Source organism: Myodes glareolus, chromosome 6, assembly GCF_982192425.1.
Source record: "Myodes glareolus chromosome 6, mMyoGla1.1, whole genome shotgun sequence".
NCBI lineage: Eukaryota > Metazoa > Chordata > Mammalia > Rodentia > Cricetidae > Myodes > Myodes glareolus.
In genome coordinates, this window is record NC_142031.1 from 40779709 (window position 1) to 40794002 (window position 14294).

The window sequence follows — 14294 nt, forward strand, 5'->3', positions numbered from 1 at the left end:
GAAACTATTTCTACATAGTTTTTTTTCACCTTTTCAACAATTTTTCTGAGGTTATAATATAAACATATCATTTCTACCTTCCGTGGAGAAATGCTACCTGGGATACAAACCTTCTTTCAAATTCATGGCCTCATTTTCTTCAATTGTTTTCAGAGCTGACCATTTGTTATTGAATAACCAGGTGGTATGCCCTTCCCTGGGGAAGAATATTTTCCTTAATTACCTGTGTAGTTCTTTGTAATTGGTTTTCTGCCATCCCCCATAATAAGTTTCTCTGCTGGCACACTAAATCAGATCAAGCAGAATTGAAAAAGTTTAACAATAGATATATTGAAGAAAGAAACTCCCAGATTGAGCCCAGAGTAGTGCACCTAGATCTTAATCCAGAGGGGGGTGGGGAACCTGAAAATCTGTAATGGTTTGGTTAAAGCAAGATGACTACAAGATTGTACTGAGTGTGCAAATATACATTGGGTTTTGTTGTTGTTGTTCTGTGTTTTTTTGGGGGGGGCATTTGTACAGGGTTTCTCTGTAGCTTTGGAGCCTATCCTGGAACTAGCTCTTTTAGATCAGGCTGGCCTCAAACTCACAGAGGCCCACCCGCCTCTGCCTCCTGAGTACTGGGATTAAAGGTGTGCACCATCACCGCCTGGCTACATTGTTTGTAATGTGACTAGCTCTTCTTGAGCTGGGGTTGAAACAACTGTAAAAGGTGACCCAAGAGACACATCCAGTTCAGAAGAGCCCTGGCTCTGCCATTTCAAACCTTTTGTTGCCTCAATTTCCCCATTTAAGAAACTGTTGTTTAAAATATTAGAGACTGAGCAAAATGTGATGGTATACACACTTTTAATCCCAGAATTTGAGAGGCAGAGGCAGGTGGATCTCTGTAAATTTGGGGCCAGCCTGGTCTACAAAATGAATGCCAGGCCAACTAGAGACACTTGGTGGGACCTTGTATCAAGTTTTACAAAAAAGGGACAGTGTATGGGGGAACCAGAAGCCTTGAGCGAATGTGTGAAGATGAAATTCCGAGTGAATGTGTATTGTTGGCATGGAAACAGCCATGTCAAGGACCAGTGCCTCAGATGCATGAGAATTTGGCACAAACTTCCTCAGTCTAAGAATGATTGTTTATGAATGGTTGACCAGGTTGTGCAGAGACGACAACTGCTGCTTCCTCCTCTCCAATAGTTAGTCTGAGACTGCTGCCTACAGGCACCTCCCTCCTAGAGTAGCTAACTAAGTCCTCTGTGTGGTTCCCAGGAAACATGCTGAGGTCCTGGGTTGCTTCACAGCTGCCCCTCCGTCTCAGTGTGCATAGCCCCCCTGACCTCAGCTTTGCTGTGTCCATGTATCTGTCAATTCTTCCATGTTTGTCCTTTCATTTTCTTGTTACCTCCATCAGGGAAATTCCCAGCCTCACTGGATGAGGTAAATGTGTAGAAACTATTTAGTACATAATGGCTCCTGAGTAAGTTGCAGAGGAAATTCACAGTAGGAAGGTCAGAGTCAAGGACTCGAAGGAGAAACAGCTGGGGTATGAGAAGTGGGGAGTGGGCAGCTGCCCCTCACCCTTCACCATTATTCCCTTCTCAAGCACTGGGAGCTACAAAGACAGAGTGACTTACATTGTTGATTACGTTGCCTCTGACGATGGTTCTAGATTTGATGTTTTTGAACATTGTCAGAAAGTTACTCTAAACAACTCTACAGGGGACAGAGGTATGACCTGTGAGTGAATGTCTAAGAAGGAAGGTCCAGTAATGAGCTCAGTTCCCAGGCATGATTCAGCCAACAGAAACCCAGAAGTTCTCTCCAGGTGCATCCAACTCTTGTGTCTCTGATACTGCTTGCAAATGGATATATTTCTGAATGAGAGAAATTGCCAGGGCTTCTTTTATTAGTGTCTCAATTATGGGATATTATCTAAAAATGAGCATAGCATACCTAAGTGGTCCCCAAAAGAATGTTAAGGTCAAGGAAAATCTCAGTTCTCCAAACCATGGAAGGAGGGGGTAGCAAAATACAAATCATGAACAGCTGTGGGGATACATAGTTTGCTTTGGTAGATGTTGAACCTTCCAGAATACCATTATTTTCTATTGTGGCTGTGCTTTGAAGTTTTAGGATTCAGGAAGAGATAAATAGAAACCCAATCAGGGCTTTGTACAGTGGTTCAGACCTGTAATCCCAGCATTCAACAGACAGAAGCAGAAAGATGCTGAGTTTGAAGCTAGTCTGGGCTGCATAGCAAGACTCTAGTTCAAATGCGTACATGCATGTAATACATACATACATACATATATACACACATACATATGTAAATAAAATGGAAAGGAAGAGAGGGAGGGAGGGGTGGGGGAAAGAGGAAGGAAGGAAGGAAGGAAGGAAGGAAGGAAGGAAAGAATAAGGATAAAGAACAAAAGACATTGGCAAAGGTTAAAAAATCAGCCTCCGGAGTTGGAATTGGTAAAAACCTATAGGAAAACCTATGCTGCTCCACCCATTACCATGAGCAAATAAAGAGTCCCTCTCTGCAGCTCACCTCGACTGTAATGTTGCTGTGGGAGCTCCTTCTGCTCCTTCAGACATTAACCTTTAAGATACCAGTCCACTTGGGCCTGGTCTATTATACTATAAATACAGCTGTAAAGTATGCACTCACTCTCTTGCTTCCAGCTCTTGCTTCTGGCTTCTAGACTCTATTCTTGTTCCCTGTTTGTGCAGAGGACTGTGATCTAGGGCAGTGATCTGTAAGTCTCCCGTAAATAAATAACCCTTTACTATGCGTAATTCTAAACTAGTGTGGGATTATTTTGTGACTTCTGCCTACATAATGTTCTATCTCAAAATGCAAAATAAGGAGCAACCAGAAGAGATAAAGCGAGTCCTGCTGAGCTGAGGCACAGCACTGCCAGGAAAGACATGAGCAGAGAGAACAGATTCACAGTCCACTGGCTACCCTGGGCTGTACAGGCCTCATAGGGGCAGAGGCTCAGCCTGACAGGACCTGCAGACCCTGAGTCTCTCTACCATCACCTGTCCACTGTCACACATCACACAGCCAGCTGGCCATTGCTGCCTTGATCCAAAGCCCAGAGAAGGTGGCTCAGATAAAGGTTTTTCTGACATCAGTTGACCCAGCATTGGGCTTTCCCTGGAGGATTGTGGAAGACCCTAAGACTAAGAATCCTGTGGCATGTTTCCCCCATGCCTTCCACACAGGAGAGTTTGATATTGGATGTCTGACCATCCCTGAGATAACAAGAATGTCTTCCCTGCAGAGACAGGGTGTCTGTCAGGGGAATTTTGAAGCCCTCTGGGCCAGAGAGCCCTGGGGCTGAGAACTGGGGAAAGTTCTGTAAACAGAGGTTAGCTGGAGGGGTCATTACTTATCCTCACCTTCCCAGGATCATGTTCTCCATTCCAACCTGTTACCATCGTTGAGCTCCTTCCTTCTGACACCCTTCTCACTCCTTCACCATGCTGGCATTGAATGGTTGGATTTTCTGTATAATTCTGGCATCCCCTTAATCCCCACCTGCTTACTGATGTGGACAGGCAGATCTGTTAGAAACCATCTGGGGTTTGAGACTGCAAGAGTGGAGATTACAAAATCAAGGTAAACAGAGGGAACTGTGGCTCATATAGGGTAGAGGGGTCACTGTGTCTCCCCAGAGCCGTGGAGGCTGCAAACCCATGCTCAGCTATGCTTTTGGTCTCTCACTGGGAGGATCAGGACTGGTGAGTCCTGTTGTCTTATCAGCTACACGTTTTTCTTTTTGAGATAGGGCCATGTGGAGTCCAGGTTGGCTCAAACTCACTATGGTATCCAAGGAAAACCTTGAACTTCTGATCTTCCTGCCCCAGCCTCTGGAGTTACAGGTATGTGTCACCATGGCTGGTTTATGAGGTGCTGGGGAATCACACCCAAAAGAATTTTCCTCTGGTCCAAGGACTTTTCTGTTTCTCACTCACTCATCTTTGCTCCTTCAGTGGCTTACAGTGGGAACATTTTGTCCTCCATAGTAGAGGAAGCAGAGTGTTTACTCTCTGAATCAAGTCAGTCCTGAAAAGATGGGAGAACAAATAATAATTTGATCAGGACACTATGCACAAAGAGGGGCTACACCAGGCAAACTGGGCTCACCTAGCCATGGAAGGCTCTTGAGGAAGATGTACCAAATGTTCCTTACCTTGGCAGAGGACTTGAAAATTTTCAGGGCACATGTGTGCTTTTACATAAATGGAAGTTGGTGGAAACTTAGTGTAATAGCAGCAAGATGGAGGGTCCTTTGTACAGGTAAGGGATGCTAGGAATGATAACTGGTGTGACTTCTGGGTATTCCTGTCCCCATCTTGCTGTTTCCTCATCTTCTTCCTCTTTGTGTCCTCCCTTGCCATGTGTACCCTCTGCTTCTATGGTCCCTCTCCTTGGAACACATTGTGTTTCCTCCTACCCTAGTTCAGGCTCAACTTTCCCTCCACACTCTCCTATACTCTAGGAGGAGGTTAAAGTGGGGTCTCTGGGACCCAGAACCTGCTTCTAACTCCAACTCAAATATTTCTTACATGGTGACCCTTGGAGCAGCAACTTCCTATTTCCTGGCCTCAGTTACCTCAACTATAAAATGGAAAAATAACAGTGATCAGCTCAATTTTATGGTGAGGACTAAATGGGGCATTACAGAAAGGCAGCACTAGTGTGGAGTTCCTCGTGTTCAAGTGTCAGAACCAGCTTCAGCAAAAATACCACTTACCAGGGTAGGGGCATGGGGATTAGAAAAATGGTAAGGAGAACAAAGACATGAGTGAAAATAATAAAACAGAACACATGGGATAGTACCAGGAGTGGGTTCCAGTGAATACTGAAATCGCCCATGTTTAATTTCCATTTGCTTAAAATACCCCAACCCCAAAAGCTAGGAATAAGATAAAAACTACATTAACATGATTAAGAAATGAACAGACCAACTGAAGGTTGTGGGCTACATTCTTAGTTAAGCATTCTGTTCCTAGAACAAGGCAAGTAATGCTCACACCCTAGACTAAAACATTCTGTAGGCAAACAACTCCTTGGGTGGAATCCATTGTTATCTCTCTCCTTAAGGAAGTAAGAGCTTACTAGGATCCTTAGACTTTTGTTTGGGATATAAACATATCTACTTCTCTGTTCCTGAAATACAAGGTCAGGATATTAGCCACACCTATCGACAATAACTTTGAGAGAACAGAACTCTCTGACCTAAATCTAGTTGGGACCTTTGTTTGAGGTGAAAAATGACAATAACTCTGAAGGAACAGAAGTAAGTTCCAACTCTCTGCTCCCCAGACAAGGTGGAAATAGGCTCACATTTTTGGGCCTCCACAGTAGAAGATACTTTGTTTTGTTTCCTTCTTTCTCTCAGAGCTGTAGTCACCATTTTGACTCTCTTTGGGATATGCACAAGCATAGTTCTTGACGTGTGTGATTACTAGAAAAATGAATGAATGGGTGAATTAATGAGCAAGGTCATGAAATGAAGTACCAGCAGACACATACTTCAATCTGGTTCATACTCCAGTTCAGTGTCAATCACTGTTCCCTGATAGCCTTGTCCAGTGAGGAACAGTGTAAGCAGCAAGAGACCAGAAAAGTCACTAAAGCTCTCCTCAATTTGGAAAAGCCTGGACCCCTCCTCCTACCTCAACATCAGACCTTTACTAGCTACTGGTGATAGGGCTAGACCCTCACTGTTGAGACCTCAGCCTTGGTGTCCCATCCAGCCATTATGAGCTGCCTACCAGAAGGACTTAGACTTAGCCTACCTCTGTTTGGAGCACTTGCCTATGGTGGTAATTAAGTTTCTTTTTCACAACTGACCACAGCAGCTCCACCCAAGTGACTCACTGATGACTGTTTTATAGGGAGATTATTCCCCTAAAATGATGGCAATAAATCACTAGATGTTAATTTCTTTGTGACCAGGTTTTTTTTTAAACATTAACTCCTGGTCAACAATAAAAACAGAATGGCTAAGGTAGATGTTTCAGCAAGCATTAGTGAATGCCAATCAAATACAAAGCTCTATGCAGTGCTGCCTTTAAGGTAATTCCCCATCTCATATGTAGTAAGTATGTGCAAATTAAATGTATATGTACACACATGTATACACATATATATGTGTGCAATAAACACCCATGAATAATGTCCATAGCTATGTTAATATACACATGACTGTATTATCTGAGATTTACACGTGCCAGAACATGTATATATGCATGCATGTATCATTGTATGTGTGTACACATTATTCACAAGGTAGCTATTATGTTCATAGTGTGCACACATACACACACTTATATGGGAGAAATCTTTTGAATTATAAACCTATTTCACATAATCTCAGGGTTGTTTTCCAACCTTTTGTTATTATACACTTAATCTTTACAGCTTGTCATCGATCTCAGTGCTGGTTTGGATTCCAAAGCTCTTCCTCAATGATTCTGGTAAGTTGCACAGTACAGACAAATCTGACCTCTGAAATGCTAAGAGGGTGTCTACTGTCAGCATTTGTATGCTTTTTAAAGCATCAGTGTAGAATTTGAGGTGCATTTTGTTGGGCAGAACAAGGTAGGTGGAAGGAAGATGAAAAGTGTTGACTTGTCCCATCCCTGACCTGATGTGGGAGGTCCTTCTGTCTATGTGTGATTTTATTGGTTAATGAATCAAGAAGCTGCTTTGGACCAATAACAAGGCAGAAATTAGCTAGGCAGGGAAAACTAAACTTAATGCTGGAAGAAAGGAGGCGGAGTTAAGGAAAAACCATGTAGCCCCACCGGAGCCAGATAGAACTTTACCAGGTAAGCTACAGCCACATGGCAATACACAGATTACTAGAAATTGGTTAAATTACGATATAAGAATTAGTCAATAAGAAGCTAGAGCTAATGGGCCAAGCAGTGATTTAAATAATACAGTTTCTGTGTGATTATTTTGGTTCTGAGTGCAGGGCGACCAGGAAACAAAAGAGCAGCTCCTTACAAACAAATTGGTGTGCCAACGTGGCCAATTAAAATACACTTAAAACCTGAGAGAGCTTGAAAAGGAATTCTAGACACAAAAGTAGGGTTAAGCATGGTTTGGTAGCAGCATTTTCTTGGGTAGGCTCTGTTTACTAGAAGCAAGCAGAGGCATGGTTCCTTTAAAAGAGGTTTTCCTGATTTAGCGGTAGCAGAAAAAAAGCCATGATGTTTTGAAACTGCTGTGGCTTCCTGGGCCATGCTGCCAGTGCAAACTCTGATGAGGTCCAGCTATGTAGCATTTAAATGGAGTTCATGAGCAGAGTGCTACACTTGCTTAGTGGCAACAAAGACCAGCTGTGTGCCTAAAAATGGGGCAATGTACTTGACTCTCAGAGGCAGTGAACAGCTTTGCCGTGCTGGACTGGGCAGGGCAAGCAGGAAGTGCCATATTTCCCCCAGCAATGCCGCAGCTTAGGTTTTAAAGAAGTGCTTAGCATTTTAAGAAATGCTTCTGGTCAGAAAATAATTACAGATACACAATAAGGACAGATTCAGACAAAAAAGACCTCTAAATGTGTCACAGTGTTAACTAAATGTACATAGGCTTGGGAGAGAGAAGAAAAAGAGTATAAAGAGTTATAAAAATAAATGAGTTTAAAACAAAATAAAACAAAGTCTTTAAAGAGACAGAGTAAGACAGTCATAGATTAAAGGAGTAAAGATAATAAAGCACATGTTAAAAAGTAATAGAATAAAAACAAATAAGCCACATAAAGATGGAATATACACAGATCATCTGGATTATGTATATTATTATGTTTTCTTTTAATTTTTGACTGTGAAGGAGCTAAGTACACAGAAACATTTCGTTGTATGGGCTGCTAAGATAAACCAGCTTAGATATTTTAAAGGTTTCTTGACTTCAAAATTTGTGTCTAAGGATATGCTGCTTTGGAAAAGAAGTCCTTCTTCTATTTCCACAGAGGATGAAATTCTGTGGAATCCTTCTATATTAATATGGTTTGATGAACCAAGAGCCCCCGAAAAATCACCATCAACACCTCTAAAATTACTTCGCCCAACAAACAGCAATAAGTACTTTGATGAGAATTACACCCAAATTTCCTAATTGGTTGTTTATAAATGTTTGTATACATTTAAATAAGGATATGTTATAGAGATTTGCATTGGTATGAATCTTGGTCTATTGACATAAATTTAAGGTCAATTTTGTTATACTGTGTATATGTATTTCTGCTCTTGACTAAGGTATTGTGTTTGTGTACCTCATTTAAAAATGTAATGTACAAAATTAAGAAATATAGGTTAACAGATAATCATCTATAATACTCAAGTTTGTGGTCATGTTAGTTAGATTTTCTGTATGTACAGAGATGTATTTCAGATGGATAGGCATTCTTCAAACCTTTCAAAGACTACAGAATGTGGCATTTAAAACTTAGGACTTTTCATGACAGTGAGACACGGTCTGCTCCTGGCAGTATCAATTTCCTTCAAGAGGATGATGGGTACTAACTCCTTGTACCATGCGGTTCATCACAGGGATCAAACTCATGAGATCAGAGCTGGCAGCATCAGCTTTACCTATGAAGCAGTCTCAATGACTGCACAGAAGGAGAGAGGGCGTAGCAGGGTGGAGTAGACCCTGAAGAATGACCATGGAGTTAAGGGGGTTGGGGAATGTCTGTGCTCCGTTGCCTGGCTTCTGCTGTGGGTCAGGAGCACACTCACCCCTCTGATGGATCTTCTGCTACAGGATCAGTGCCCCTTGCTGGCCAGGAATCTCGCTGACAAGAGGCCTACTTTGCTGCTGGCAGGCTATTGAAACAAAGGAACTCCCGCCTGCCTGGTTGCACTTACCACCCTGTCTCAGTGCCCAAACAGGCTGAGCTGGGGGATTTTATGGCCCCAAGGAAAGGAGGAAGAAGGGAAGGGGTTCCTGGGTGAAAGTTGGGATGGGATAGGAGGAGAGAGGGCATAGCAGGGTGGAGCAGCCCCTGCAGAATGACCATGGAGTTAAGGGGGTCGGGGAATGTCTGTGCTCCGTTTCTGAGCTACAGAAACAGCTCCATTTCTGAGCTACAGTGAGCAGGTCAGGAGCACACTCACCCCCTTTATTTCACTTCTTTGAACATTTTTCTGAATCTGCAAACACCTCTCAAGGCTGCATGAGTTTCACGTGGTGATTTGGAGTCCATGACACCTGTTTCATCCCTTAATCCTCGCATCCGTGCTTGTCCGACGAGGCCTGTTAGTGCCCCATTGTCCAGCTTAGAAAACAAAGGGCAGGCAGTCCAGGTAACCTATCATCATGTCATAGCCACTCCATGAGATGTCACCTGCCTTTTCCTCTTCTGCCCACATATGAATTTTAGATTTGCAGCAGCAAAATGAGATGGTTTGGAAACAAAGCAGAAGAGGAGATTCCCAAGTGATGGTGGGAAGCTTCTGAATCTTGAGAAAACAAGCTGCCCAGAACTACAGCAAAGGCACACACTTGAGAAACTGAACTGAATCTTCAACACAATTCAAAATTGCTACAAAAGGTGTTTATTGCAGTGATATTTGCAGCTGCTAGAAGTGGTCTCAATACTCATCTCTAAGGAAGAAGCGTGCATCTGTTTTACATGTTGAATAAGATGTTAATATTTTAAAATAAAACTTCACAGAATTTTTTGTTGGTAGGCACTCCTGATTGCAGTATTATTAATAGAAAAGAAAAGGTACTCAACAAATTGTACTTTAAGGAAATTTTCTTTAGAAATTTAAAAAAGATACTAAGTAAGTTGTATTTATTGGATACTTTCTGATGGGAAGGAGGTAGATCAAAGCGTTGGCCTTTAACTTTGGGTTGCACACTTATGTGCTATTATGCTTTACAATTTCATGGTACTTTCCAATTTTTGACAAATTAACAGATGGCTTTTTTTATAACTTTGAAATTAAAAAATGTAAAGGAACCAAAAAATAATGCATAGGCTTAGACACTAAACAGAATAATATTTCATCTCCACCATTTACTAGTTATGGGACATTCCTTACATTACACCTTTGCATTCTAGTGACTTCATTAAACTAACACCATAATTTCTCATAGTTTCCATGATTTCTGAGTGGAGGTTTTCTAAACACAGCAAATGTTCTTGTGTGGACATTCATAGATCATATATATAAATTCAGAAAAACTCAAGAAGTTTAGTATTAGAGAAGTGTGGAACAACAGTCAGCTTAGGGCATAGGGTGAGGTAGGTCAGCTCTCCAGGGGAGTAGGTTGGCGCATTCCATGAGCTGGACAAAGCGTTATTTTTGCCATATCATTCCATGCAGACAAACCACAAAGTAAGGTACCCAAAGACATTCACAACCCTCATATCCACCCTTCGTACCCTTCTCAACTGTCTGGAAGTTTCAGAAGGCTCTGATATTGTTTTTTTTTTTGTTGTTGTTGTTGGTTTTTTTTTGTGTGTGTTTGTTTTTTGTTTTTTGTTTGCAAGTAAGAGTCCTTAGAACAATTGTCCCCAAAGAAATGTCTTTTTCAGAGTGGATGTAAGTCTGTCAGTATATGGGGATCTTTGGACTGCTTGAATCCTTCTGAAACTTGGAGGGGTTTGACCCAGAGGGGTGGAGCGCTGGCCCCTTTTCAGTTACTGCTCTTGATTTTCTCACAATATTCTGATTCTTCCTTAGGGGGACAGTTAAGTATAACCTTCATCTAAAAGGTAATCCTCAGGTTGATTATGATTACAAAAAGATGGGTATTACCCAAAGCTTCTTGCAAGGATAAGATCATAAGATATTAACATTACAAAGACATTTTTGAAAGCTGCCATCTGTTGCCAGGGAAGGGTGAATCAATGATTTATTTACAAATCCATTCATCAAGCCTATATTGAGTGGCTTCTGTGGGGTGGCCATGTGATAATCTTGAAAACCAACTGACCCTGACATCATCACTCAACAGGACAAGACTGAATAATGCCAGGTACTGAAAGGACTCAGGCAGTGTCTCTGAGCCATTTGAGTTCCACCATCAGAACACCGGTGCCCCTCCCAGCTCAGGAGTCATTTTTTACTTTTATTCACATTTTTTTTTTGTTTATTTGGAGACAGGGTCTCATGTATCTCAGGCTGGCTGCAGACTCCCTGGATAGCCAAGGATAGCCAAGGACAATCTTTAATTTGTGATCAGAGTGCTTCTACCTCCTGAGAGCTATAGTTACAGGACTGTATATGCACCAGCCTCCTCGTACACGTGGTGGGGATTGAGCCCAAGGCCTTAGTGTTTTACATAATCACTCTACTAAATGAGACACATCCTCTTCCCTGAGCTCAGAACGCTTTAGAGACATCAGAGAAGGTTCCCTGCCCTTAAGAAAATTCTGTAACTTATTGGAGACTCTCTGAGAACTTGTTTTCTTGTTGCCGTCCTAGAGTTGACAGGCGAGCCACACTTTCTTTGTACAGAAAATTATTTAAAAAAGAAAAAAAATTGAAATGAAATTTCATTTCCTGTACTTCAACTTGTTTATAGAGATAAGCAACCCAGGATCAAAATCAAGAGCTTCTAATGAAATAAATCTAAAAAAAATTCTTTAATTTCCCCGTGCTTCATTTTAATTAGTCAATAAATGAATTAATGAGTTAATTTTGAGATGGGATCTGAATCTGTATGTCAAGATGGTGTAGAAGTCATTATGAAGCCTAGACTGGTCATGGTCTCAACATTTTAAGGCATCAGACTTCAAAGTGGTAGGTAGAATGACCGGTGTCTCCCCACATCCAGTTTAATTTCCTCAGAGGATGAGACACAGAGGATGGGGCTGCAGACATTGCTCAGTGCTTAAGAGCTTGACCTATTCTGGCAGAGGACCCCAATCTGAGCTCTTAGCACCCACGTTTCATGGTTCCACTCTAAAGCTCAAGCTTCAGGATATCCAATGCCTCTAACTTCCCTAGGCAACAGTACTCATGCATGCACACACACATACTTAAAGAGAAAAGTTTTAGAAAGAAACCGAGATGAAACTACTAGTAATAAAGTTTCAGAACTTTTTCTTTGTGACAGTTAGTGAATTCAAGTTCAGTGGTTAAGGCTAGAAATGATGTTTTTTTGCATGTGTATGTGTACATGTACCTTTTGATGAGTGTGAAGGTGCATACATGTGCAGGTGTGTGAGTGCATGTGCATGCATGTGTGTGTGTGTGTGTTGTCTGTCTGATGTGATGGGGAGGCCAAAGATTGGTTCTGCGTGTCTGTCTCAATCGCTTCCACTTTATTTGGGGAAACAGGTCTCTTGCTGAACTAGGGTCTCACCCAGTTGGCTCATATTCCTACATGGTGTGACAGCCAGGCTCTCAAGTCATAGGCCACATCTAAGGTGGTCACATAACCTTCCAGACAGGTTGTCGCTAACCTAACAAAGGGTCAGGATGTTGTTTTGCTCCTTCTCAGTAATTTGGAGGATGCCTGAATAAAGATGATAATTCAAGCCTACGTGATCGAACTAGCATACTGACCAGGAAGACCTGACAGAGGAGACACAGGTAGATGTGGATGTGACTGAAAGCCATTCACCTGGTTACCTAGGAAACAGAATGCTAATGAATTTCCCCTTCAGTTTATGCTTTGATGTATAAGGCTGTTTGGAGAATAAACAAGAGAAATTCTTCAGGATGTGAACTCAGGGTTTCATGAGGAATCACTGAGAATATTCCTCCTGATAAAGCCATATGAGTTGTATCTTTATTCCTGTGCCTCCATGTTGGTTCAGAGAGAGATAGTTTATGTTGGGGTCTGGTTCAGAGAGATAATTTATGGTCAGGGCTGCCACTGGACCCCAACAAAATGGTATCCAACATGGGGCTGATCCACGAACCCCCCAAAACATGGAAGAAGTACGAAGGAGAATGTGAGGAACCCGTGAGAAAATTTTTTTTTACCACAGGTGGATATGTGAGTAATTAATGCTCAGAAATAGAGAACAAATTAAAAAAAAATGTAAAGAAGTGGTACAAAATTTAAATTGGGAGTAAAAATTTGTAAATATAAGTTATATATACACACATAAGGAAAGAGAGTGAAGCAGAAACAATGGCAGAGATATTTAAAATTTATAAGTGTAAAAGTCACAGAATTACAACTTTTATCGCTTGCTAAATAGGTAAAAAAAATACAGCATTTGGCCCCAAAATCACCTAGGTTACCTCTGAACTTGAGGCACCACATGCACACAGTAGCCAGCTGAATCTAACCCACCTGCAGGGAAACGCAAGCAGGAGACAGAGTAAGTTTAGAGAACAAATTTAACCCCACACAGTCAGCCCAAAGTCAGTCAGTAAAACAAAGGAGAGTATTCAGGAATTCTCTTAATTTTATGATTACGAGTTAAAATAAAAAAAGAAAGTTACAAATCGGTGCAGCTACACCCACCAAAGCTTGTGAAGGCAGCTGGCAGACAGAGAGGGCCTGTGTCCTACCCTTTCCATGAAGCACAGCTTCGGCATAGAAGCTGAAAGGCAGGTCTGAAGAAAGGAAGCCTCAGGAAACTGCAGCTTCAGGACAATTAAAAATAAATAAGTAGGTTAAATATTCTTCTTTTCCATTTCACAAATCTTGCTTCTTTGTCAGACATCTTTAATTTGAAGGTGTGTGGATTGATATCAGTTCCGTTGATATCTATGTCCGTTTTCATTCTGGTTTCAGTACTAAGGCTCCGTAATGAAGTTTTAATGCAGAGATTGTAATAGATTAAAAAGTTTCTTGATTGTACAGGGTTTTAAGATTGTTTAGGCTATCCTGAGTTTTTATTTTTTTCTTATAAAGTTGAGGAGTGTTCTTTCAAAGTCTGTGAAAAATTTTGCTATACTTTAAATGGGCATATGCCTTGAATCTGTATGTTGATTTCAGTAAGATTATTATTTTTGCTATGTTGGTTCTACTTTCCCAAGAGAATAAGAGATCTTTCTATTTTCTGATGTCTTAAGTTCTTTCTTCAGAGATTTAAAGTTCTTATCATACAGTTCCACTTGTTCGGTTAAAGTTACTCCAAGATATTTTATAGTATTGATGGCTGTTGTAAAGGATGATGTCCTTATGGTATGGTTGAGCATCTTTTGTTTATAGGCCCCAAAGGGGTATTGCTGAGTTTTAAGGTAGATTGTTGCTAATTTTCTGAAAAAAATTGTCATGCTAGTGTTCAAAGTGGCTGTGCCAGTTTGCACTTTCAACAGCAGTGGAGGAGCTTTTTTTTTTTTTTCTTTATCCT